This window comes from Anolis sagrei, chromosome X, assembly GCF_037176765.1.
Source record: "Anolis sagrei isolate rAnoSag1 chromosome X, rAnoSag1.mat, whole genome shotgun sequence".
Lineage (NCBI taxonomy): Eukaryota > Metazoa > Chordata > Lepidosauria > Squamata > Dactyloidae > Anolis > Anolis sagrei.
Window position 1 is genome coordinate 44,926,490 of NC_090034.1, and position 23,355 is coordinate 44,949,844.

Genomic DNA, 23,355 nt, shown 5'->3' on the forward strand with positions numbered 1-23,355 from the left:
ATGGATACTGGCCAGGATCCTCTTGAGATTTAGCATGGTGTTATGCTGTGCCGACATTAATTCCACAAGAGATGAAGGAAACCTGGGCATCTTGATTGGTGGGGGAAGCAAGAAATGGGCAATGAGAGGCCAGAAGGAGATTCTCTCTAGGGCTTAACCTGACTACTAGATTAGAGAGCTGGAACTGAACTAACAAAATGGACGTCAACAGGAGAAACGTATGGAATTATACTTTGACAATACAATTAAATCTACAGACATAGGATGGGTGATTTGAGAACAGTTCATGTGAAAGGGATCTAGGAGTCATAGTAGACCACAAGTGGAATGTGAGCAGGGAGCTCAACCCATTACACAAAGTAAGCATTTGCAGTATAGTTGATTTTGCCCAGGGGCGCTCTTGAGGCGCTCTTGGGAGAAAATAGACCTTGACATATGCGAGTTGTAGTTACTGGGATGTATAGTTCACCTACAATCAAAGAGCATTCTGAACTCCACCAATGATGGAACTGAACCAAATATGGCACACGACGAACAGAAAATATACATCAGTGATTGGTGGGCGGGGGGGGGGGGAGCAAAATACTGTTTGCTTACCGTTGAAAATTACCTGGGGTCACCTCTGAATGTGAGCCAACAGTGTGATGCAGCAGCTTAAAAGGCCAATGTGATTCTAGGTTGCATCAATTGCAGTATAAGGAAAGGCATGCTCCCATTCACTTCTGCTTTGCTCAGACCTCACCTGGAATAACCCTGAGTCTAATTCTCTGCCATTTTCTTAAGCAGCAGCAGGATAGCCATCCACTATGGAGCCCAAACTTGAGAAAAGTTGGGAGAATTGTGTGGAAGTGTTCAGCTCTTGGGGAAGTGAAATAACAATAATAAATAATATGTTTCCTTTGCATTTCAGGGTCAAGCCTCCTCCCTCGGCAGTGCCTGCTCGAAAACCATTCCGTTCTATTATCTGTCCGTCGAGCAATTAAACGTAGTATTCTCTTATTTATTTTGGCTTGCCTCCTCACCAGTCCCCCCGCTGTAAATTAAACGATTGCCGCGTTCGATTAACAGAAAGCATATGTGGAAATTACCTTTTTAATTTCTTAATTACCTCGCATGCACCCGCAGCTCAACCCACCTGTATGGCGGAGTGTGATGTTAATTTCCATTGATATATTATCTTCATTTTACAAATTAGGTGCCTGTTAGTGAAGGAGCACGTAGGAATTCATGGCTTCCTGGAGTGTGGTGTTTCACGGGGTTTTCTGAGGCAAGGAGGCAGTTTGGCCAGTTCCTTCCTCTGAAATATTACCAGTGACACCTGGTGTCGGTTGGCAGCCTCCCATCCAAATCCTTACCAGGGCTGACCCTGCTTTGTATACAAGATCAAACAGGATCTAGTGCATTTATGATCTCAAGGCTATGGAATCCAAGGAATTGTTGTTTGGTGAGCCACCTGCACTCTTTGGCAGAGAAGGCCAAAGACCTTGGCGATCTCCAACTCATAGAATTCCATTGCATCCATAGCAGTTCAGGTGGTGTCAAACAGCATTAATTCTACGGTGCAGATGCAGCCAAAACATGGCGCACAATGGAAATGCTGGAAAAAAAACATTTCCAGCAAATGTCGCTGGCCCTGGTGCTAGAGAGCCCTTTTCGGCTGCAGGCAACTTCTACATCAATGTTTCTCAACCTTCCTAATGCTGCGACCCCTTAATACAGTTCCTCATGTTGTGGTGACCCCCACAAAATTATTTCCATTGCTACTTCATAACTGCAATATTGCTACTGTTATGAATTGTAAGGTAAATAGCTGACATGCAGAATGTATTTTCATTCGCTGGACCAAATTTAGCACAAATACCTGATATGTCCAAATCTGAATACTGGTGGGGTTGTGGGGAATGATTTTGTCATTTAGGAGTTGTAGTTACTGGGATTTATAGTTATCTACAATCAAAGAGGGTTCTGAACTCCATCAACGATAGAATTGAACCAAACTTGGCACACAGACTTCCCATTACCAATAGAAAATACTGCAAGGGTTTGGTGGCCATTGACCTTGAATTTTGGAGTTGTAGTTCACCTAAATCCAGAGAGCACTGTGCACTGAAATGATGGATTTGGACCAAACTTGGCACAAATCCTCAATATGCCCAAATGTGAACACTGGTGGAGTTTGGAGAAAATAGACCTTGACATTTGGGAGTTGGAGTTGGTGGGATTTATAGTTCACCTACAATCAAAGAGCATTCTGAACCCCACCAATGATAGAAATGGGCCAAATTTCCCACACAGAACCCTCATGCCTTGAAGGGACTCGCTGGTGCGAGCCTCCCTCCAGCCTCACATGCTCTCCCTCGCTCACACACGTGGACCAAGCTGCTATGTGCCAAGCATGCCTGCTCTCCCCTCCCTTCTTGGAGTCTCAGAAACAGCCCTCCCCTTGGCTGAATGGCCAGCCAATCACAGTGGAGGAGGGCTTTTGGTGGGAAGATTAGCCCTTTGTTTCCAAAAAGGATTAGAAGGACAGATAGATCTTCAGCCTTCTCTGCCAAAGAGGTTCCTGAGACCATGAGAAATATGTGTTTTATGGTGGTCTTTGGTGACCCCTCTGATACCTCCTTGCAACCACCTCAGAGGTCCTGTCCCTTAGGCTGAGAAACACTGGTCTATATCAAATAGTTTTTGGTGGGTTTTCCTGTCTTTGTGTTCCTTGCCATTGCTCCTCACAGTTATTCTGCCCTATAAGTCTATTAGTTCATTGATTCAGGCCCAAAATCCTGCTAGACACAAACCCAAGTTCCTAACCTCTCTGAAACATTGTGGCATACTAACCACCACATCATATCAGTGAGATGCTGCATGTTGTTTGTCGGCAATATCAAATGCAGAAACAAAATGACATGGGGTGTCAAACAACTTGTTTTCGGGAAGTAGTGAAGCCGCACATTGGGAGACTCTAATTGCCAGCTTGAAGTTCAGTTCATAAAACTGTGATTCTTCTGGGTCCATTAACACAGACAACAGCAGAGACAGAAAGTATGTCTTTAATCAGCACATTTTGCACTGAATACAGCAATGTCAAGATCCCCTTTGGCAGCTCAATGTGCTCTTGCCAGGGCATGTCCATAAAGTACAAATGTGTGCTTTCAAGTGGCCCAGGTAAAGGCACATCTCCAAATTATCCATCCTTTCATTACAGGACTCACAAAGGGGACCGAATTGAAGCTTGAACACTTCCATTTTTGCACCTGGTTCCAAGCAGGGAAGGCTGAAAATCTCACAAATCTGGGGGTAGTTGTTGTTGCCGTTTTAAGTGGTAAAAAAAAGAAGAAGAGCATCAAATCCTCACACTTTTCTCAAGGAGAGGCGAAGGTGTGATCACTCTCCCGGTAGGACACCTAATGGTGTTTTGCAAATTCTAATTCTAGCTCTTTCTTTTTACCCTTTCACTTAGGAAAGTTCTGGAGTTTTCACCGCAAACTGTGTGGAAAACCAACTTTTGCTATAGATCTGTGATTTCTTAAAAGAATGCTCAGGATCCTATATAGTTAAGTATCTTAAAGGGTGGTCAAACACGCAGAATACTTGCCTAGATCACTTTGTCACAATTGCCACGCTCATCATTTGCACTCACTTACACTGCATGGAGGCTCATTCTGCCAGCAATAAGAACACAGGTGGATGATCTTTCCAGCATGTTGGAGGAGCAGATAGGAGAAGTTATACACACGCACACACATACACATCTACATACTAGCTTGGGTACCCTGCATTGCCCAGGTTATTTGAAAAATCAATGTCTAATTGTACAAAATGCATAAGGTTGTGGGTGAACTACAATTCATATCATGCTACAAATAACTCAATCAGCACTTAAAAGTTTGTTATGTTGGGCAAATTTGCTCTAGATGCATCATCAGTTGGGTTCCGTGTGCTCTCTGGCTGTAGAGTAAACTACAGCTCCCACTATGGTGAGTCAGTCCCCTCAAACTCCTCCAGGAGGTTGACTTAGTCATGGGGGGGGGGGGGTCTGTGTGTCAAGTTTAGTCCAGGTCCATCCTCAGTGGAGGTCACGATTTCTCTGGTTGTGGGCGAACTACAAATCCCAGAAAGCAAGGTCAGTTCCCCCCAAACTCCTCCAGTAATCAAATTTCAACATATCAGGTATGTGTGCCTAGTTTGGTCCAGATTAATTGGTATTTGGGTTCACAGTGCTTTCTGGATGTAGGTGAATTACAACTCCTCCAAATCAAGTTGAATTTTCCTCAAAGAACTCCAGTATTTTTTGCTGGTCATGGGGACTCTGTGTGCCAAGTTTGGTCCAAATCTATCTTTGGTGGAGTTCAGAGTGCTCATTGATTGCAGGTGAACTATAAATCCCAGTACTTACAACTCCAAAATGTCCAGGCAATTCCCCTCAAAACCCACCAGTATTCACATTTGGGCATATCAAGTATGCATGCCAATTTTGGTGCAGATCCATCATGGGTCATGGGGGTTTTGTGTGTCAAGTTAGTTCCAGGTCCATCGTTGGTGTGGTTCAGAGTGCTCTTAGATTGCAGGTGAACTATACATCCCAGTACCTACACCTTGTATAAATCATGGTGAATTCTCCCCAAACCTCTCACTGGCTGCCAAAGTGTTTCCAGGCAAAGTACAAACTGTTGGCTTTGACCTTTAAAGCCCTACATGGTTTGGGTCCAAGTTACCTTCAGGATCACCTTCTCACATACAATCCACCCCAAACACTTAGGTCCTCGGGGGGGGGGGGGGATCTGCTCCGGCCTTCCAGAACCTGACTGGCGACCTCCACCCAGAGGACCTTCTCATTGGCCACCCCAAGGCTGTGGAATGACCTGCCGGTAGAGCTTGGACAGCTAGATCAGCTGTTGGAATTTCAAAACCATCTGAAGACACGTCTCTTCTGGCAGGCCTATCCCGTTTCCAACTATGAATCTTAAAGTCATGTCCTTTGTTTGATGTCTGTTTTGTGTTTTTAATATGTATTTATAGAAATGCAGTTTTAATGTGGATCTTCTATAGAAATATGTATATTTGTTGAATTTTTGCAATGTTCATGTTTTTAACTGTGTTGTAACCTGCCTCGAGCTGCAGGGAGAGGCGGGTAAGAAATCAAATTATTATTATTATTTATCTATTTATACACTGCTTTATTTCTCCTGCAGGAGACTCAAAGCAGCTTAACATAAAAGCATCAGCATACAATTTAAAATATGCAAACATTAAAACAGGATATAAACAGTATTTTTAAAATAATAATAATAATAAACTTATAATAATAATAATTCCCTGATAAAAATCATTAAAACATATTCAAAGTTAAAAAAATCTCTAAGAGTAGATCAGCAAGGATTTCTGAGTCCCAATAGGCAAAAACGAATGACTGCCATATCTATAGTACTGGTAGGTATTCATATAGGAGAAGTAGGTGACCAAATATGTCATCTCTGAGGATTTTCTAGGTCCTCAAGCACAACTAGATGGGCCAAGAGTCCTCCATTTCAATCGGGTTCACCGTTATCCAGAATTTCATGAAGTACAGGAATGTATGGCCATGGATACAAGGGTCCTACTGTACCTCCAAAAGGACTCCCTGGCTTTATTTTCAGGCTCTTCGCCATTGAATTCCAGGGGTTGCCCTCCATGCTTTTTCCTCACCCGCTTCTCTTCACCTGTATCCACCTCATTAACAGTCAGGCCTGCCAGGTACCTGGAGTTGCTCACATTGACAAGTGCTGATAAGGCAAGACTTCATGGCATTGAGGATCTGTCAGGTGAAGTGCCGGCGTTCCATTCCCGTTGCATTCACCTTGCTGCAAGGATGAAATGCTGTCTCCTTCAGATCTGTCAGAACAGTCAGGTGTGCTTTCCATCACTTGGCTGCCTTCCTTTTCTTCCCTGCCATCTTCCCTCCTTCCTCAGCCCCCTTTTATGATCACAGTTTAACCAAGGTCTTCTTTGATGTGGTTGGAGCTCCAGGAAGGCGATGCTCGCCAACCAATAAACCCTCTTAGGCGCTATCGCTCCACTTGGAGACAAAGGAAGGGAACAGTGTCCGGCATCATCCAAACTGTCACAGAAGGAGGTACTATATCTCTCCTTGTGCAATATCAGTCCAAGCCCATTCTCCAAGACAATTCTGACCATTGCCTTTCTTTCTTCATTCTTTCTTTCTACTTTTCCAGGTCTCTTCTACCAAAAGAGAGTTTCTCCTAAGCCAACTTGCTTTGACTATACCTCTGTAACAGAATAACTAATTATAATGGAGGCTTTGCCTATGTTTATTAATGGAAAGGGCAGGCAGAAGTGGCTGCATATGATTGGTTGATGTGTCACCATGGTTGTGAGGCCACTGCAGTAGAAATGTATCCATTTTAGAGTGGCTAGCAGGCAAAAGAGGGTGGAGCTAACTGAGAAGAAAAGAGGAGACATTTTAAGAATGAAGCAGTCTCTAGCCAATGGAGCTAGAGTGAAGAGGTTCCTAGTTCAAGTTTGAGTCTTTAGCTGTGATATTAAAGCAATAAAGGGACCATTTTGAGTTAATCTCTAATCTGTGAGATAGAGGGAAAAGATCCTTGTATGGGATTGTGCCTTCAGTTGTGATACTGAAGTAATAAGAGACTAATTAGAGTCTAAGTCCTCAGTCAGGTGGAGCTGGGAGACAGAGAGCTCTTAGAGAAGGCTGAGAAGGAATTACATTTGAAAGAAAAGGAAGTTACCTTACCAAGTTGACATACGTTATACTGTTCTGAAAGTTATATAGTATCTGTTTTATGTATGCTCAAGAAGAAAATTTCAGATGTAACAATATCCAAGTGGAACTGAAGTAAAGTACTGTGTAACCAATATGTTTTATGTGCACAAGAATTCATAATCATCTCTTTATTTCAAATAATATACTGGAGTCTCGTGTCATGTTACAAAATCGAAATTACATTCCTGAAGATCAGCTGGAGATTATTTTGAAGCTATATACTTACTACAGCATTGAGTTATACAACAAAGAGATATATACAAACATTTATAATTGAACTCCAGGTTGCTGGATTTCAGTGAGGTTTATTCTTCTTTCTCCCCTTTTACAGCATCATTGCCTTGGTGCCTACATATACGTATAGTTTTACTGGTGACAGAAGGTGGCAGGTTAAAAATAAAAGAAAATATAAAAGAAAGAAGTTCCTCTTCCTGCCAAAAATGGATTATATTATATTATATATACATAGATGCTTCCTTCTTCCCCCATGTATTTACAACCTCCATATAACCTTATAAGCTCTATGCTTAGGCTTTGGAGAGGCCAGTTTTCCCCATCGAACTAAGCCAAGCAGCAAATGCAATAGGTATGCTTATCCTTCTTCTCTGAGCAATTCTACTCCGATGGATTTGCCTGGGAAGAAGTAGAAGGTTCAAAGAGCCAGTGAAGAAGACAACAAGGTCTGCCAGGACCTCTGGTTCTTGAAGACCAGTTGGGATCCAGATCTTTAGTCTCTAGACTAAATTAAGAACACGACTAAATTTAGATCAAATAAATAAATAAATTCAGATCAAGATTAAAGATCCATGTTCATCCCACTTCATTCAACTCAAGAAGCTACCTTCACATCTATTTCTATTCAACTGTTTGGAAAGATTCTGGAGCAGATCATGAAGGAGGCAGTCTGCAATCACTTAGAAAGGAATGCTGTGATCACTAAAAGCCAACATGGATTTCTCAAAAAGATGTCATGCCAGACTCATCTTATCTCTTTTTTTGATAGAGTTTGATAGAGATAGAGTTTGTGGATGCTGTAGCTGTAACATATCTTGATTTCAGTAAGGCCTTCAACAAAGTTCCTCATGACCTTCTTGGAAGCTAACTAGTCAAATGTGGGCTATACAATGCTACTATTAGGTGGATCTGTAATTGGTTAAGTGAATCGAACTCAAAGGGTGCTTCTTCCCAATGGTTCCTCTTGGTCATCCTGGAAAGAAGTGACAATCTGGTGCCATAAAGAGGGTTTGGTCCTGGGCCTAGCAGTACTGTTCAACATCTTTATCAATGACTTGGATGACGGTTTAAAGGGTGGCTGATCAAGTTTGCATGTGGCTGATCAAGTTTGCAAGTATTACCTCCCCACTAAAATCAGTACCTATTTTATCTACTCGCATTTCTGTTTTCAACCTGCTAGATGGGCAGGTGAGCTGGGGCTAACAGCGGGTGCTCACCCCAACTCGGGCTCGAACTGGTGACCTTCCGATCAGCAGGACTTTTCTGCAGCACAGCGGTTTAGCCTACTATTCTAAGCCTGGCCCCCTAATCACTAATAATAGATAGATAGATAGATAGATAGATAGATAGATAGATAGATAGAGAGATGTGTTTAGTCCACGGACCATATCAACAATAAAAGACAAAAACAAAGCTAAATGGACAGATAGACACTAGCCACTATCCTAAAACTCCTGTAATAGATAACTAAAATAAATTAAAACCAATTAAAACTTTATTAACTAATAAATTCGGTAAAATTGGATTAAATTGCAAGATGAAAGCAGGGGGAATAAAGTGACGAGTGTAAAAGAATAATAATAGCAATAATAATAATGACAACAGACAAGTGAGGGCTCCATAGCCCCCTTTGTACAGTTTACAGTATGCCCTTGTTACAGTCTGCAAACCACAAGGCAATGCAATAGTGACATACATCTTAAAACACATGTGTGCATACACTATATTGAGAAACAGAACAAGCCATGATGGAATGGAACAAAATATATACCGGTAATTAAAAGTATGAAATGGCATTGTAGGAACAGCTTAATAAAATATGTTTAAAATTGAGTCCAAAACAGAGACAATTAAAAATATTAATTAAATGGATTGAATATAAATCAAAACCACACAGCCATAGGCCTTTTTGTACACCTCTTATGCTATTGTGCATCATCACAGCTCTCCAAAATATTGTTGTTGTTGTTGTTGTTGTTATTGATATTACTGATATTTGTTGTAGAAGAAGTATCTATTTTATTTATTTATTTAGAGCATTTCTATCCCGTCCTTCTCGACCCCCAAGGAGGCACTCGGGGCAGTTTACTGGCAATCATTAGATGACAACAAACAAACAATCGCAATACAGACAATTAGCATTAAATAAAACAACAAGATTATAAAAAAGATTAAAATATTGGCCATTAAAATATTAAAACACAACCAAGCCTAAGTCTGCAAATCCAAATCATAATCCAGATTTCCAATCCAAGGTCTATTCATTGATAGTTCTCATAAGTCATTGCAGTTGCTGCTCGGTCAGCTGCCCGAATGCTTGGTCCCAAAGCCAAGATTTAAGCCTTTTTTCTAAAGGAGAGGAGAGAGGGAGTTGCCTTGATTTCACTGGGGAGTGCGTTCCATAGACAGGGGGCACCACTAAGAAGGCCCTGTCTCTCGTCTCCGCCAATTGCGCTTGAGAGGGTGGCAGAATCGAGAGCAGGGCCTCCCCTGACGATTGTAAACTCCGAGGTGGATCATAGAGGGAGATACATTTGGACAATTAAACTGGGCCAGAACTGTATAGAGCTTTATAGGTCAAGACCAGAACTTTGAATTGTGCTTGGAAATGGACCAGCAGCCACTGATGTAGCAGGGGGGTGGTATGCTCTCTGTATGTCACTCCGATGAGTAATCTGGCTGCCGACTGTTGGACTAGTTTAAGTTTTCGAACAGTCTTCAAAGGCAACCTGACGTAGAGTGTGTTGCAATAATCTATTCGGGATGTAACAAGAGCATGGACCACTATTGACTTTTAGAGAGATAAAGCAGGATACTAGAGTTGTAGGAGACCCCAAAAGCCATCCAGTCCAACCCCGTTCTGCCAGGCAGGAAGATGCAATCCAAGCACTTCCAACAGAGTCTCATGCATGTCACTGTAAATTTGTGCGCCATTGCTGATGACGGAGGATCTAGGCCCCAATATGTGTGTATGATTTTAAACACTGATCCAGGCTTTTCCACATCACTCTTTTAGCCATTAACAGACCCAACTAAAGGGAAAGACACACACAATCCATCGCCCCCTCCCCAAGCCGCCTTTCCTCCTGCATCAGCCAGAGAAAGCAAGAGACTCCTGCGAGGATCCACAATTGGTATGCATGGCTTGGGATCCCTTCAGCCTCTCCTGTCAGTAATTTGCTGATTGGAAAATGTTCCAGCGCAGGGATGCTTTGGAAAGAAAGCGGGAGATAGACAGAGAGGGAGAGGCAAGCGGGTGCTCCATCAAGGGCAGGTTGGCGGAGGAGAAGGGGGAGAGGTGGGACCTCTCCAGTGGAGCTCTCCTCAAATCCCAGCCATGCGGACCCCAGTTCAGTTAATAAACCCGGTGCATCCAGCCCGTGCACCAGCTGCCGTTGCCTTCCTCTCATCCCATGGATCTCATTTATTCCTCATTAGCCAAATCACCTGTTGTTTGTCAAAAATGGGGGCAGAGCTATTGGACAGTAAATTGAACTCAGGGTCTGGGGGGAAGGAGGGAAGGTGAGCAGAAAAGGAGAGAAAGTGGGGAGGGAGGGAGGAAGCAAGCAGCTGGCTTGGTTGGAAAGGGATAGCCAAACTGACCCTCTCCTCATCCATGGACCTGCTCACATATATACACATATACATACATAAGCCCGTTGACAGATAAAAATTTCAGAGGGGGTGAAACTTTTTTTTTTTAAATGACTTTTGAGGTCAGTGTCTCCTGATCTGGCGGGAGATCTTAACAAGGCCCTGAAATTACCGTCATTGTGCAAGGTTCTTCCTAGGTAATAGGCCCTGAATCCTTGCTCCCTCTTGAAGCCCATTATTTCGGCCACAAAGGACAATAGTTTCCACAATTGGCAGAAGTTCCTTTCCATTTTCTTCTGCTTTCTTCTTATTTCCTTTCTCATCCAGATGTTTTCCACTGTGAATTAGTAAGACGTTTTCAGCCAAGCACAAATTGTTTTGATGGTACTCTGTTTGTTGGTGTCTATTGGAAACTTCAGTTGCATTTTCCCATTGCACAAATGGTTTCGCAACCAATGCACCAAGCTTCTGATGTCCTCCAAACAGCACCCAATATTTCCAGAGCACACCTTGTACATGAAACGAGTAAGCTAACCAGGGAAATCTGTTGAGCCAGTTGGGTTGGAAACTTAGATGCCTCTTCTTATCCGTAGGAAATACATATCCTGGCCATGGAGTCTGTGGATTTTGCAATAATTGAACTCTCACTTGGTCATCAGAAACCGTCTTGTTCATATAAAGTCCAATGGTACAGCTTCTTCTCTTTGCTCTTGTTCCATGGTTAGTTGGCAGAGCTCGGATTAGATGAATCAGTGGTAGATACCTCAGTTTCCAGTTTCCTCTGTTTTCACCTGCAATCCAGGTCAAATCCCCCGTCTTGCCCTATCCTGTCCTGCACCTTAAGCTTTGCCTGCTGGCCACCACATTTTGGCAGCTTCCACTATGGTCGCTTCCAATATTTCAGCTATTGCCGCTTATTGTTGTTTATTCATTCATTCGCTTCCGACTCTTCATGACCTCATGTACCAGCCTACGCCAGAGCTCTCTGTTGCTGCTATTGCAATGTAAATTGGTAGATTTTTACTTGCTTAGGCGATCCCTCATAGCCTGAGAATGATGATCCTCCAAGTGTAGTGTCTTGATGGTGGGTTCATAGGTGGCTGTGGAGCCCAATTCTTGATCCGCATGTTCTCCTACAATGAGAACATCAGTTTCCAGGTGGAAGGCAGTCCCAGTCAGTGTTGGCTTGACTCACCTTCCTCTTTTCACATTTCTCCCTTTTGCCCTCCATTCATACCTCTTTGATTTCTGCAGCACTGCTGGTCACAGCTGACCTCCAGCTATAACACTCAAGGGCCAGGGCTTCCCAGTTCTTGGTGTCTATACCACAGTTTTTAAGGTTGCCGTTAAGCCCATCTTTAAACCTCTTTTCTTGTTCACCAATGTTATGTATCCCATTATTGAGTTGGAAGTATAGTAGCTGCTTTGGGAGACAGTGATCGGGCATTTGGACAATGTGGTATTCAGTCCAGGGGAGTTGATGGCGTAGGAGCATCGCTTCAATGCTGGTGGTCTTTGCTTCTTCCAGCACGCTGTCCTTTGTCCACCTGTCTTCCCAAGAGATTTGCAGGATTTTTCAGAGGCAACGCTGATGGAGTCATTCTAGGAGTTGAGTGTGACATCTGTAGACAGTCCATGCTTCATAGGCATATAGCAGGGTTGGGAGGACACTAGCTTTATAAACAAGAAACTTGGTCTCCCTATGGATGTCCAGGTCCTCAAACACTCTCTGCTTCAATTGGAAAAAATGCTGCCCTCGCAGAGCTCAGGCAGTGTTGTATTTTGGTGGATTGTCGCCTTGTCATGGTGTGGCACCTTGTGTGTTCCAATGTACCATGCACTCGCAGAAGGAGCCACAGGGCAGGGTCCAGACCAAGCACAATCCGAAAGCCTCAATGTCAGAGCAGGCGGAGGATAACATGGTACGTGTTACAACGGCTGTGAAGGCAGAAGAAGGCTGCAACAGATTGAGAAGCCACTGTCGTCATGTTAAATTGGTAGAAAGGTATGTGTGAATGATCAAAATTTGGGTGAGATAGTGCTTGCAGATCTAAGTGGACTCTAATTTTTGCTTCTCATATATTTGGCACAAGGACTTGGTTAACTAGTTCAAATTCATGAGTAAACCAGGTTTTTTTTTACCTGAAAATTTGGGGGGGGGGGTGATTTGAACCCCTAAAAATCCCCCTGTGCTACAGGCTTGTACATACACATGCATTTTCTTCTCAGAAGTTTCTGCAAAAGTGATGGGAATGCCTTCCGGTTCCAATTTTAAAACCACCATAAAATCATAGCATTGGAAGGGACTGCATCCAGCCAAACCCCCTTCTGCCAGGCTGGAAAAGCACCATCAAAGCACCCCCAACAGATGGCCATCCAGCCTCTGTTTAAAACCCTCTGTTTAAAAGCCTCCAACTTTTTAAACATTTTGGGAGCTAGCTGAGGTTACAAATCTGTGCATTGACAAGTGTGGCGGTGGCACTCCAGAATAACAAATGGGCCCACATTAAGGAAAGGTGCCCACCGAAAACAGAATGTACATATGAAGGGCAAGAAAAAGGGTGTTAGGAAAATACAGTAGACTTTTGGTTAACCAGAACTCTTCCCAAGAAAAAGTCAAAGAAATCAAATCTACTGCAGTCACAATGCTGTGTTCATATTACAAACTTGTGTTAATTTTATCTTCATTTGTCATCATTTGCTTTGAATGACTGCCTTTCCACAGTCATATCAAGTTAATACAGAGTTTAAGGGATGGTATAATATGAGGAGGGAAAGTGGCATATTAATAATAATAATAATAATAATAATAATAAAGGTCTATTTTTAATATTAATGCTCAAGCAATGGGGAAAGACATTGATCCAACATCAGCTAATCTCCACAAGTGCCAGTTAATTGAGAGTCTACTGTATTATGGGCAAGAAGAAACTGTGTTCGGGACTTGGCTTGCAGTGTGTTGCAATGAAATACCTAAACTGGGGTACATTTGCGAAATGCATGCATTAGGAGGAATGTGAGACCAAACACAAAGCAATCCCAATGCAAACTTTTAAAAAACTCACGCGCAGAATAGAATGGCATTTGAGACAGGAGAGAGAAACTGAAATTGACAGATCCATCCATCTCTGTTCAGAAACGCTAACAGTGGAAGACTAACTTCCAATAGATCGGGCAGAAGCTGGTGACTGATGTTAGTGGGAGAGTGAATCTCAGCTGGGTTTCAGTCTGAAGTCTGAGGGAATTATCCAAGGGGTTGGATTCTGTTCTCAAATGTATTCGAACACTTCAGATAGTTGCTATAATGTTTGGACTACCTTCTGGAGTGGATTTGGCACTGCTCTAATGTTGCAACCACTGACTTCCACTGCAGGAGGTCCAAGTCCTTAATGCCTAATCCTAACCATTTTAAGTTTTGGAAGGGTTAGTAAACTCTGTGACAGTCCCTCCTATCGCTATTAGTCAGTTGATGCCTAGATTGAACCCATCTGCCAAAACGTGATGGTAACCAATCCCCCCATGTTGATTGTCTAAAACACATGCACATAATTATATTTATTGACAAATGTCATTCAAATATGTCAGCTACAGTTGCCACAGGTTATATTTCCAATAAATGCCTGGCAGGATTACCTTTGCCTTAGAAAACCTATGAAATTTGTAGCTCAATAGGTGACTTGAAGGCACATGGATGCAAGACACTAGATACCATCATATCTTGAGAGATATGCAAGATCAGGCCTGGTTAGGACCTGGATGGGAGACCACCAATGAATCCCACCTCCTGTAGGCCATATATCAGAGGACCGACCTGGCAAAACCACCTCTGAGCAACCCTTGCTTTAAAAATACCTACAAAACCAATGGTGAGGAGGAGGAGGAGGAGGAGGAGGAGTGTATTATCTGCCTCTCCCTGGGCTCATGAACATTTATGGCGACACTTGTGGGGTCGCCACAAGTCAACAGGCAACTTGAGGACATATGGATACAAGGCACCAGATCCCATCAGATCATGAGAAAGATCAGCCCTGGTTAGGATTTGGATGGGAGACCAAAGTGCCTGGCAAAACCACCTCCAAGTATCCCTCACCCAAAAAAGCCCTATGAAATTCTTGGGGTCGTCATAAGGAGATAGGCGACTTGGAGGCACACATACATACACACACTTCCACCTGCGGGCAGATGAGGTCAGAAGACCTTGATGGCCTGAGTGAATGCCAATAAATGGAAGCTGAATCCTAACAAAAGGAGACACAGAAGGTCAATAGATCTTGGGCCTACTTGGGATGAGATAGCGCAGAAAAACGCAGGTGCATCCCCAAGGCAAGAGAGGCACTCAAAGCGTTATTCTAAAACAAATCAGGATGCATTTTACGTCTTGCGGACGAGGCAGCGAATCAGTCTTATTTCTGCAGTTGACCAAAACAAGTAAAATTGGAAAAGAGAAAGGAATAGAAAAATAAAGGACCACTGCTTAGGGATGTAAATCCTTTATGGTGTCATAGATAATTAGGATGTTTTTCTCCCTCCTGCAGGAGAAAAGGAATATCACTCCGCGATATTCTCCCCATATTCAAGTATTCCAAAACTGCAAGGAAATTGTTCCAAAGACAAAAACAATTGTACCCTGCACTACTTTTAGTAGGATGACAAAATGAATGAGTAAAATGGACAAACATTAAATCCCACCATATATGACAATAGGAGCAATAATGCTATATGCACAAAGTTGGAAAAAGACAGAGATGGCAACCAAAGAAGAACAGCTCACAAAGGTCTTTCAGTTACAGCAGACCTTCTCTAACCTGGTATCCCCCAGAGCTCTTGGTCTATGACTTCTAAGCATCAAGGCCATGGGAGGGCTAGTGATGGGACTTGTAATCTAATATGCCTGTGGACTATGGGTTGGGAATAATTGACAGGTCAATATCCCCAGTCTTGAGGGCTCTAGATTGAAGAATGCATCCCTGCTATTAGAGTAGAGGTGGTCAACCAAGCTCTCCAGATGTTGGACTACAAGTATCCCTCAGTGCTATCAGTATTGTATGGCATGGTTGGAGGCAAGGGATGATAAGAGCAGTGATTCAAGAACTTCCAAGATGACCACAGTTGTCCACCTCTGTGTTAGATGACAGTAGATCTAGGATAAGAGTAGTGATCTAACAATATTCAGACCATGGTTGTCCACCACCTATTAGATAATATACAAAAATATATCTTCCCCAGGCAACTTTGACCAGATTGAATAAGAGAGGAAACAAGAGAGCAATAGCTTGAATTGTACTAGTTTAGTCTCACCTAGAGCAGACCTAAATCCCTGAGATGTACCTCCATGTTGACTCACCCCTCAACAACTGATTCAATGACTCTGACTTAGTTGGGATGAACCAACTGGGTTCAGGATAGACTAGGACTCTGGAGATAAGCCTTGGAGACCCATTGGGTGGCCATAAGTAAGTCATACTCCCTCATCCTCAGAAGAAGACCTCTTCTAAGGACAATTGGCCAATGAAATGCTATCAGTTGGAGTGGCCATGAAGGTATACAATGCAACAACTGGTACTTTGGCCTCCCAACTCTGGCCATCCATATTGCTCTGATAAAGGGGGAGAGAGACTATGCTGTTCCATTACTGAGGTGCCTGGTGAAGGGGAAATCCATGCCCCAACCCAGCCACATGCCAGGGAAACCTCTGGTGAGAACCTAATCTCTCCTTCCTATGATTCCCAGCATCCTCCGGGCTCCCACTGTCCCCAGTAGTCGCCACTTGAATTAGCACCAATGGATTATGGGACCCACAGCCATTAATCTAGGTGACAAACAGGACTCCGAAGGAATATTTGCACCCCGAAATTGAAAAGATTAGGCCATATTTGTCAAGGATTGGTAGGCTTTATCGCCTCCTGAGCAGATGCTGTTAAATATTCATGAGCCGCATAAGTGGGAGAAGCCCTTGCTAGGCCTCATGACTTTCAGCTGTGGAGGGAGAAGGGGGAGGGGGGGGACCCAAGTGGCGGGAGGAAGGGAGGAAAGGAGGGACAGAAAGAAATTTATCAAGACTCAGCAAAGGAGGCAAGTGAGTGCGTTTTTCTGCCCCAGAGTCCATACTGTGCTCACCAATATTTATACAGGTTTGGGGAGTTTCAGAAAAGAATCTACTCCGGTCAACAGACCTCCTGCCTTTGGAGCCAAGAGACGAGAATGAACAATGATAATAGGAAGAGACGAGAATGCCTCGCAATACTGTGAGAATTGAACTGAAAGAACTGAGAGCAGCAATCAGCAACAGAGCTTTGGAAAGTGACTTCTTTGGATGACAGCTCCCAGAATCCCCAATGGCACTGACAGTTGAGACATTCTGAGTTTTGGAAAGTGACCTCTTTGGACAATGACTCCCAGAATCCCCACTGCCATACTGGTTCAAACATCCTGGGAGTTGTTGCCCCACAAAGCAACTGGAAAAGAGGGGTGAGTGGGTTCAAATGCCAAATATTTGGGAACAAGAGGTGGAGTTCTCGGCACATAGGTGAGCATCTTTCCAATGTTATTCGAAGGCATCTTGGTGGTCCAATCCAATGGAAAGGAAAGAACCCTAAAAAGAGGGAACAAATTTGAGAGCTTGTGGTTGCTCATCAACACTTTTGAGCCTCCGAGTGAGAAGATAAGACTCATCACCTAGTCCCACTCCTGAGGTGCATGAGATGGATTGGATTTCTTACACTCTTTTAGTAAGAACCGGACTATTTCTATGATTGTACCTCTGTAGCCACATGTTGTCAACAAAGGCAGAAATGGTGGGTCCCAGATCAGTGATCTACTCCAGGTTTTATGTCAATCATTTCAATGGTTTAACACCTTGGAGAGCTCCCATAAATCCCTTCCAAAACCTGGAATGGATTCACCACCCCACTGACATGGGACACAACTGGCCAAAAGTTGTACAAATCTCTTGTCTTTTCTATGGATGCTTTCCCCCTTTTTTCCCTTGGCAATACATGTGGTCCTCCTCTGTATGGGTCTTTCATAGCTTTATGATTCTATGGCCGTCCTCCTGTTTTGTTTTGTTTTTCTCCCAAAGGCAGAAAGTATTTCTATCCATCCTGCTTCCTCCTCTCTGTGCATAAGACCCTTCTCCAATACATTATCACCCCTGCAAGCAACCATAAATAAACGCCGCAGCCACAGTCCCGTATTTCCACTCTCCAGCCTGGCGTTGTGATGAATCTACCAAGGCGGCCCATTGTTTGGTTGGCAGAGAAGAGCAGGTCTTCGATTTCTAGGCTCCGGTCATTAGTGCTGGGGTTGACATCCGGCAATATTTACCCCCGTTAAGAATGTCTTTTCTGAAAGAGCCAATGCCAATGCGCTGGAGCGGAAACAGAGCACGGCCCTGTGCATTTGGATCCAATGAGCCAAGCAACTCAGCCCCCTTGGAGAAACTGCCAATAATAGTGATCAGGCTTGCCATTGATTTCTCTCTCCCTCTCCCTTTCCGCCCCTCTTGATCATAGACACACAGAGACAGGAGTGAAATGATGGTGTCTTGCTCAAGTCCCTTGCAGGAAAATGCAGTGTGGCCTCCATATCCACGGGGAATACCTTCCCAGAGTCGCATAGATATTTCAAACCACAGATAACCCTAGACAACACACATTTCGGTGCCTCAAATGTTGGAACCTGTTTTAGGGTATATTTGACCTGCTGATTCCAAAAATGTCACCAGTTTTCCCCTCTCAAACCTCAGCAGAGATTTGCCTTTGCCTCCTTTTGAGGTTTATGATTTGCCCTAGGACTCAGAGCAGTTGGTCCAAATGACAGAAAAGGAGATTCTACCTGAACATTAGGAAGATCTTCCTGTCTGCAAGAAGAGCTTCTCAACAGTGGAATTCTCTGCCTCAGAGTCTGGTTGAGGCTCCTTCCTTGGAGGCTTCCTAACAGAGGCTGGATGGACATCTGTCAGGGGGACTTTGTGCTTTTCCTGCATGGCAGAATGGGGTTGGACTAGATGCCCCACATAATCTTTTCCAACTCCATGATTTTATAATTCTAAGGTCAGTCAATGGCGTCCCAGGGCTGAGTGGGGATCCAAACCTGGGTCTCCTCGATTCCTAATCCAACCACTACTTCACTGTTATATGCCTTCACGTCCTCTCCAACTTATGACAGAGTTTTCTTGGCAAGATGTATTATCTACATCTATGGCTAAGAGAGTGATTTGAATCCCAGTTCAGCCAAGATGGGTTTCAAGCCCTGGTCTCTTTGAGTCCTAGCCTAACACTCATATACTGTCCTGCACTAGATCTCATCTCACCAATGGCAAACCTTCTCCCAAGCTTTGTGGTTGCTATTATTCTTCTTGAAAATGCATCTAATGTAGCCCGTAATACAAAATGCCAAAGCCACACTCTGGTTTTTTTTTTAAGTAACCATCCAAACACGTTCGCTTTCTTGCAACAGTCCTGTCCTACCACCATGATTTAAATCCAAGGTGGTGTTTGTTCATTGGGTTAAAGATTGACTTGTAAAGCAAACTTCTCCTCCAACCCATTATCAAGAGGGCAGCTTCAGTGTGAGAAATGACCAGCTGGGAATTGCATGGTGCCTCAATGCTCAGGCTATGCATGGATGTTAGAGATAATGCACCTCCTCATTGCGACAAGAGATCGGGGGCCGAATTTCAAGGGCCTGCATTCACTGTGACGTTCTTCATGGCCAAGGCCCCAAGGAGAGGACACAGACAGAGGTCAATGTATGTCTTGGTGAGGCCATCTCTGACACTTTCTCAAATTGACAAAATAGTATGGTGCCAAAATAACATGGAGAGATGTGGCACCATGGTAGTAGCTTTCTGACTTCTGGCACTGGAAGGAAACTGCTTCAAATAAACCTTGATACTGCATCAGAGGATTTGTCAGAGTATGAGGGGAATGATGGATTTCAAAAAGAGGAGTCTGTGTGTGGTCAGAGAGAATTTCAGGCAAATGAGGCTAATGTTTTGGATTCCTGTGCTCATTCCCAGGTAACAGGGGAAAGTGAAGGTCCTTGAGCCAACAGGGAGTTTTCTCAGGAAACTAGAGTAGGCCTGAGAACAGAGAGAGTAAAAAACTGACAAATTAAATATTCTCACAAAATTTGTGAGAAGACCTTCAATTCCAGGTGTGTTCGGCATGATGTCATGGGTATATGGACGGGCTTCAAGCCTCTCAGAGGAGACAATGTTGCCATAGGAGATGGCTCTCCTGTCTCTGCTCTCAAGTTCATGAGTCAAGTAATCTCAAGATTCCTGCTCTGGTTCATGTCTTTGTTTCCTTAAAGGGTTTACCTTGGGAAAGTTCCTGATTTCATGTTTATGGATTTATGTTTAAAGTATTGCTGTGGATTTTGGTTCTCTTGACTTTATGCTAGTTGTCATTTTTGGATTACTGCTATTTTGTATTTCCTCTTCTACTGACCCTTTTGGAGTTGCCCCTTTCCCCCTTTTTATCTGCTTTCTTTAATGAACATTTTTAGATAGAATTATTGAACTCTGGTGTGGTGCTGGGTGAAAAGGTGTTTCAGTGCTAGAATGCAACAGATACAAATCCACTTTATTCTAGTATCAGAACTTTGAAAGAGCTATCCAGAGTGCTGAATCCTCTATTAAAGCATATTTTATGTACCTTGGACACCTCCTTCAATATTCAGATCGATGCCCAAAGCAATCAGTTGCCACTGGGATACTTTCCGAGTATTAAACCAATAGAGGATGGGCATTTGAAGAGGAAACCATTACAAGAAATGGGGAAACAACTATCCATGAAGTCTCAGATGTATCTTAAGCAATCCTTAATATGAGAAATGTTAGTCATGTCGTCATATATGTTGAAAATGTTTCAGAAGTTGAGGTACATGCAACAGAACATTTTTAAAATATTCCTTTAGATTTTGGATCGATTGGTAGCTCCAGACCATATGTTCATGCAATTTCTAATATGGCACTTTTTTATAACTAGGGAAATATTTAATAATAATAATAATAATAATAATAATAATTGCAGCACATTTGGATATCTAATTATGAACCACCACCTCAGAGTGCTTCAAAAACTCCTGCCATATTGGAAGCATTTGTTCCATCCTCAGAGAAAGTGAAAGGAACAAAGTCATCTTACCCTTTTTTTTGTTCCAAAGTGCTAAATTTGATGTTAATGAAGCTGGAATTGAATGTGCCGTTCAAAGCAACCTGTGGCAAACTGACCTAGCTTCGACACCTAAAGTCCTCACACTTCAGAGGACATTCGATGCAGTCCAAATTGGACACCATTATGTCTTTGCAGAAAGAAATTGTCAATTTCAACTCGACATTGGTTATGTGACGCAGATAATGCCCTTCTACAAGATATGATATGGGCATGGTGGTCACTCCTTCCAGCTGGATAGAATACAACAGATGCATTTTGTATTATGCATTAGTTTTTATGTGATTTTGTTATTGATATTGTTTGTTCTGTTCTACTTGTTTTTGTCTGATCTGTTAATTGTAATAAATTATTCAACATTAGGGGGAAATTGCACATAGAGACAACGTTGTTCTTTACCATGTTGTCCCAGTGATGTGAAATTTCTCTGATGATCCATGTGGTTGGATCCTGCAAACATCTCCTGTTCCCTAAAGCCTTGCAGTCCAAGGTTGGAAAGATTTTCCATCTATCCATCTTACTTACTTACTTACTTACTTACTTACTTACTTACTTACTTAGGCGATTGCTTGTTGTCTGAGTAAGATTGTCCTCCAAGTTCGGTGTCCTGGTGGTGGGTACGCAGGTTACTATGGAGCCCAATTCTTGACCTGCATGTTCTCCCATAGTGTGGGCATTGGTTTCCAGATGGGAGGTGGTCCCAGTCAGAGTTGGCTTGACACTCCTTTTTCTTGGCATGTTTCTCTCTTTCATCCTCCATTTGTGCCTCTTCAAATTCTTCAGCACTGGTCACAGCTGACCTCCAGCTGGAGCACTCAAGGGCCAGGGTTTCCTAGTTCTCAGTATCTATGCCATAGTTTGTAAGGTTGGCTTTGAGCCCATCTTTAAATCTCTTTTCCTGTCCTCCAACATTCTGTTTTCCATTCTTGAGTTCGGAGTAGAGCAACTACTTTGGGAGACAGTGATCTGTGGTTGGTCCAGCGGAGTTGTTGGCGGAGGAACATTGTTTCAATGCTGGTGGTCTTTGCTTCTTCCAGCACACTGACATTTGATCACTTGTCTTCCCAAGAGATTTGCAGGATTTTTCAGAGGCAATGCTGATGGAATCATTCCAGAAGTTGCATGTGAAGTCTGTAGACAGTCCACGTCTAGCAGGCATATAGCAGGGTTGGGTACATTCAGAAGAAGACCTACAAGCCACTCTAAAAACCTTTGCAGAAGCATACAAGAAGCTCGGCCTGTCATTGAACATCGAGAAAACCTAAGTGCTCTTCCAGCAGTCACCAACCAACCCACCTGAAATTCCAGAAATACAGCTTAATGGTGTAACATTAGAAAATGTTGACCATTTCTGATACCTTGGCAACCACGACTCCACAAAAGTCAACATTGACACTGAAATACAACACTGCCTGAGCTTTGCGAGTGCAGCATTTTTCTGAATGAAGCACAGAGTGTTTGAGGACCAGGGCAACCGTAGGGATACTAAGGTGCTTATTTATAATGCTATTGTCCTCCCAACCCATCTATCCATCAATGGTTAGGATATCTTACTGCTCTAGCTATCCAAGTCCCATTGGATATATTAGCACAGCAAGATGGTGTTCCTCCAATAAAATGGCAGAATTAGTGTTTGCTTTTTGGATTATTTTTAATTTTTTCAAGCTGTTGGAGGGTTGGATCAATGGATACAGAATCTGGCAGTATACTTTTAATATAACAGAAAACTGTGCCTCACTCATATGTCCCCATCTCAATGGAAACTCTTGGATTTTTGTGCTTTAGAATGAGAACTTTTCCAAGTTCTGCTCTCAACACCTTGCTCTCTGATTTCACTTGTGGGCGTTTTAATCTCGCTTTGGAACCTGCCCTGCAAACCCCACCAAAAGACAGCCTGCCGCGCTTCATAATAAGCCATCGAAACCCTTTGAATGCCTGAAAACCTCCTTTAAGATGTGAGACCCCTATTAGGCTGTCTCTCTTTGAGCCTCTGTGATGTGCTTCAATTAGAGAGATGGAGTCCGATTTTTGCACCGAATCACAAAGTTGTCCTTTTTTCCCCGTCTTTGTTCTTCAGAGCATTAGTTCCATTTGGGGACTAATTTCTGGCATTTCCACCTCAGATTTCAACTCATATGAAGGAGTTCAGAGCTGTGTGCAACCCTCCTTCGAAGCCCATTCAGAGAAATTGGTGTCTGATGTCCTTTATTTGGTACCCAGAAAGTGAACATTCAATACATCCATCCTATTTTACTCCCTGATTGTCTATGTATACATCCTTAGTTGTGTGCAGTCCAGTTACACACTTAAAGATGTTTTTTGCCTTTGAGTTTTGGCCATGCAGAGAGTCACAAAACACGATGTGTGTCTCCATAAAATGGGAAACAAACCATTCTGGGAGAGAAGGATGAATGGACAGATGAGTGGCCAAAAAGGTTGCAGGAAAAGCAACATGGAAGCCAGGAAGTGTTATCCCCTATAAAAGCCGGGTGCATTCAAGGCACAGTTTGAAGAGGGCTTGGCTTGGGCTCATTTGTGTTGCAACAGATGTTGTTCTTGTCCTCCTCGCTT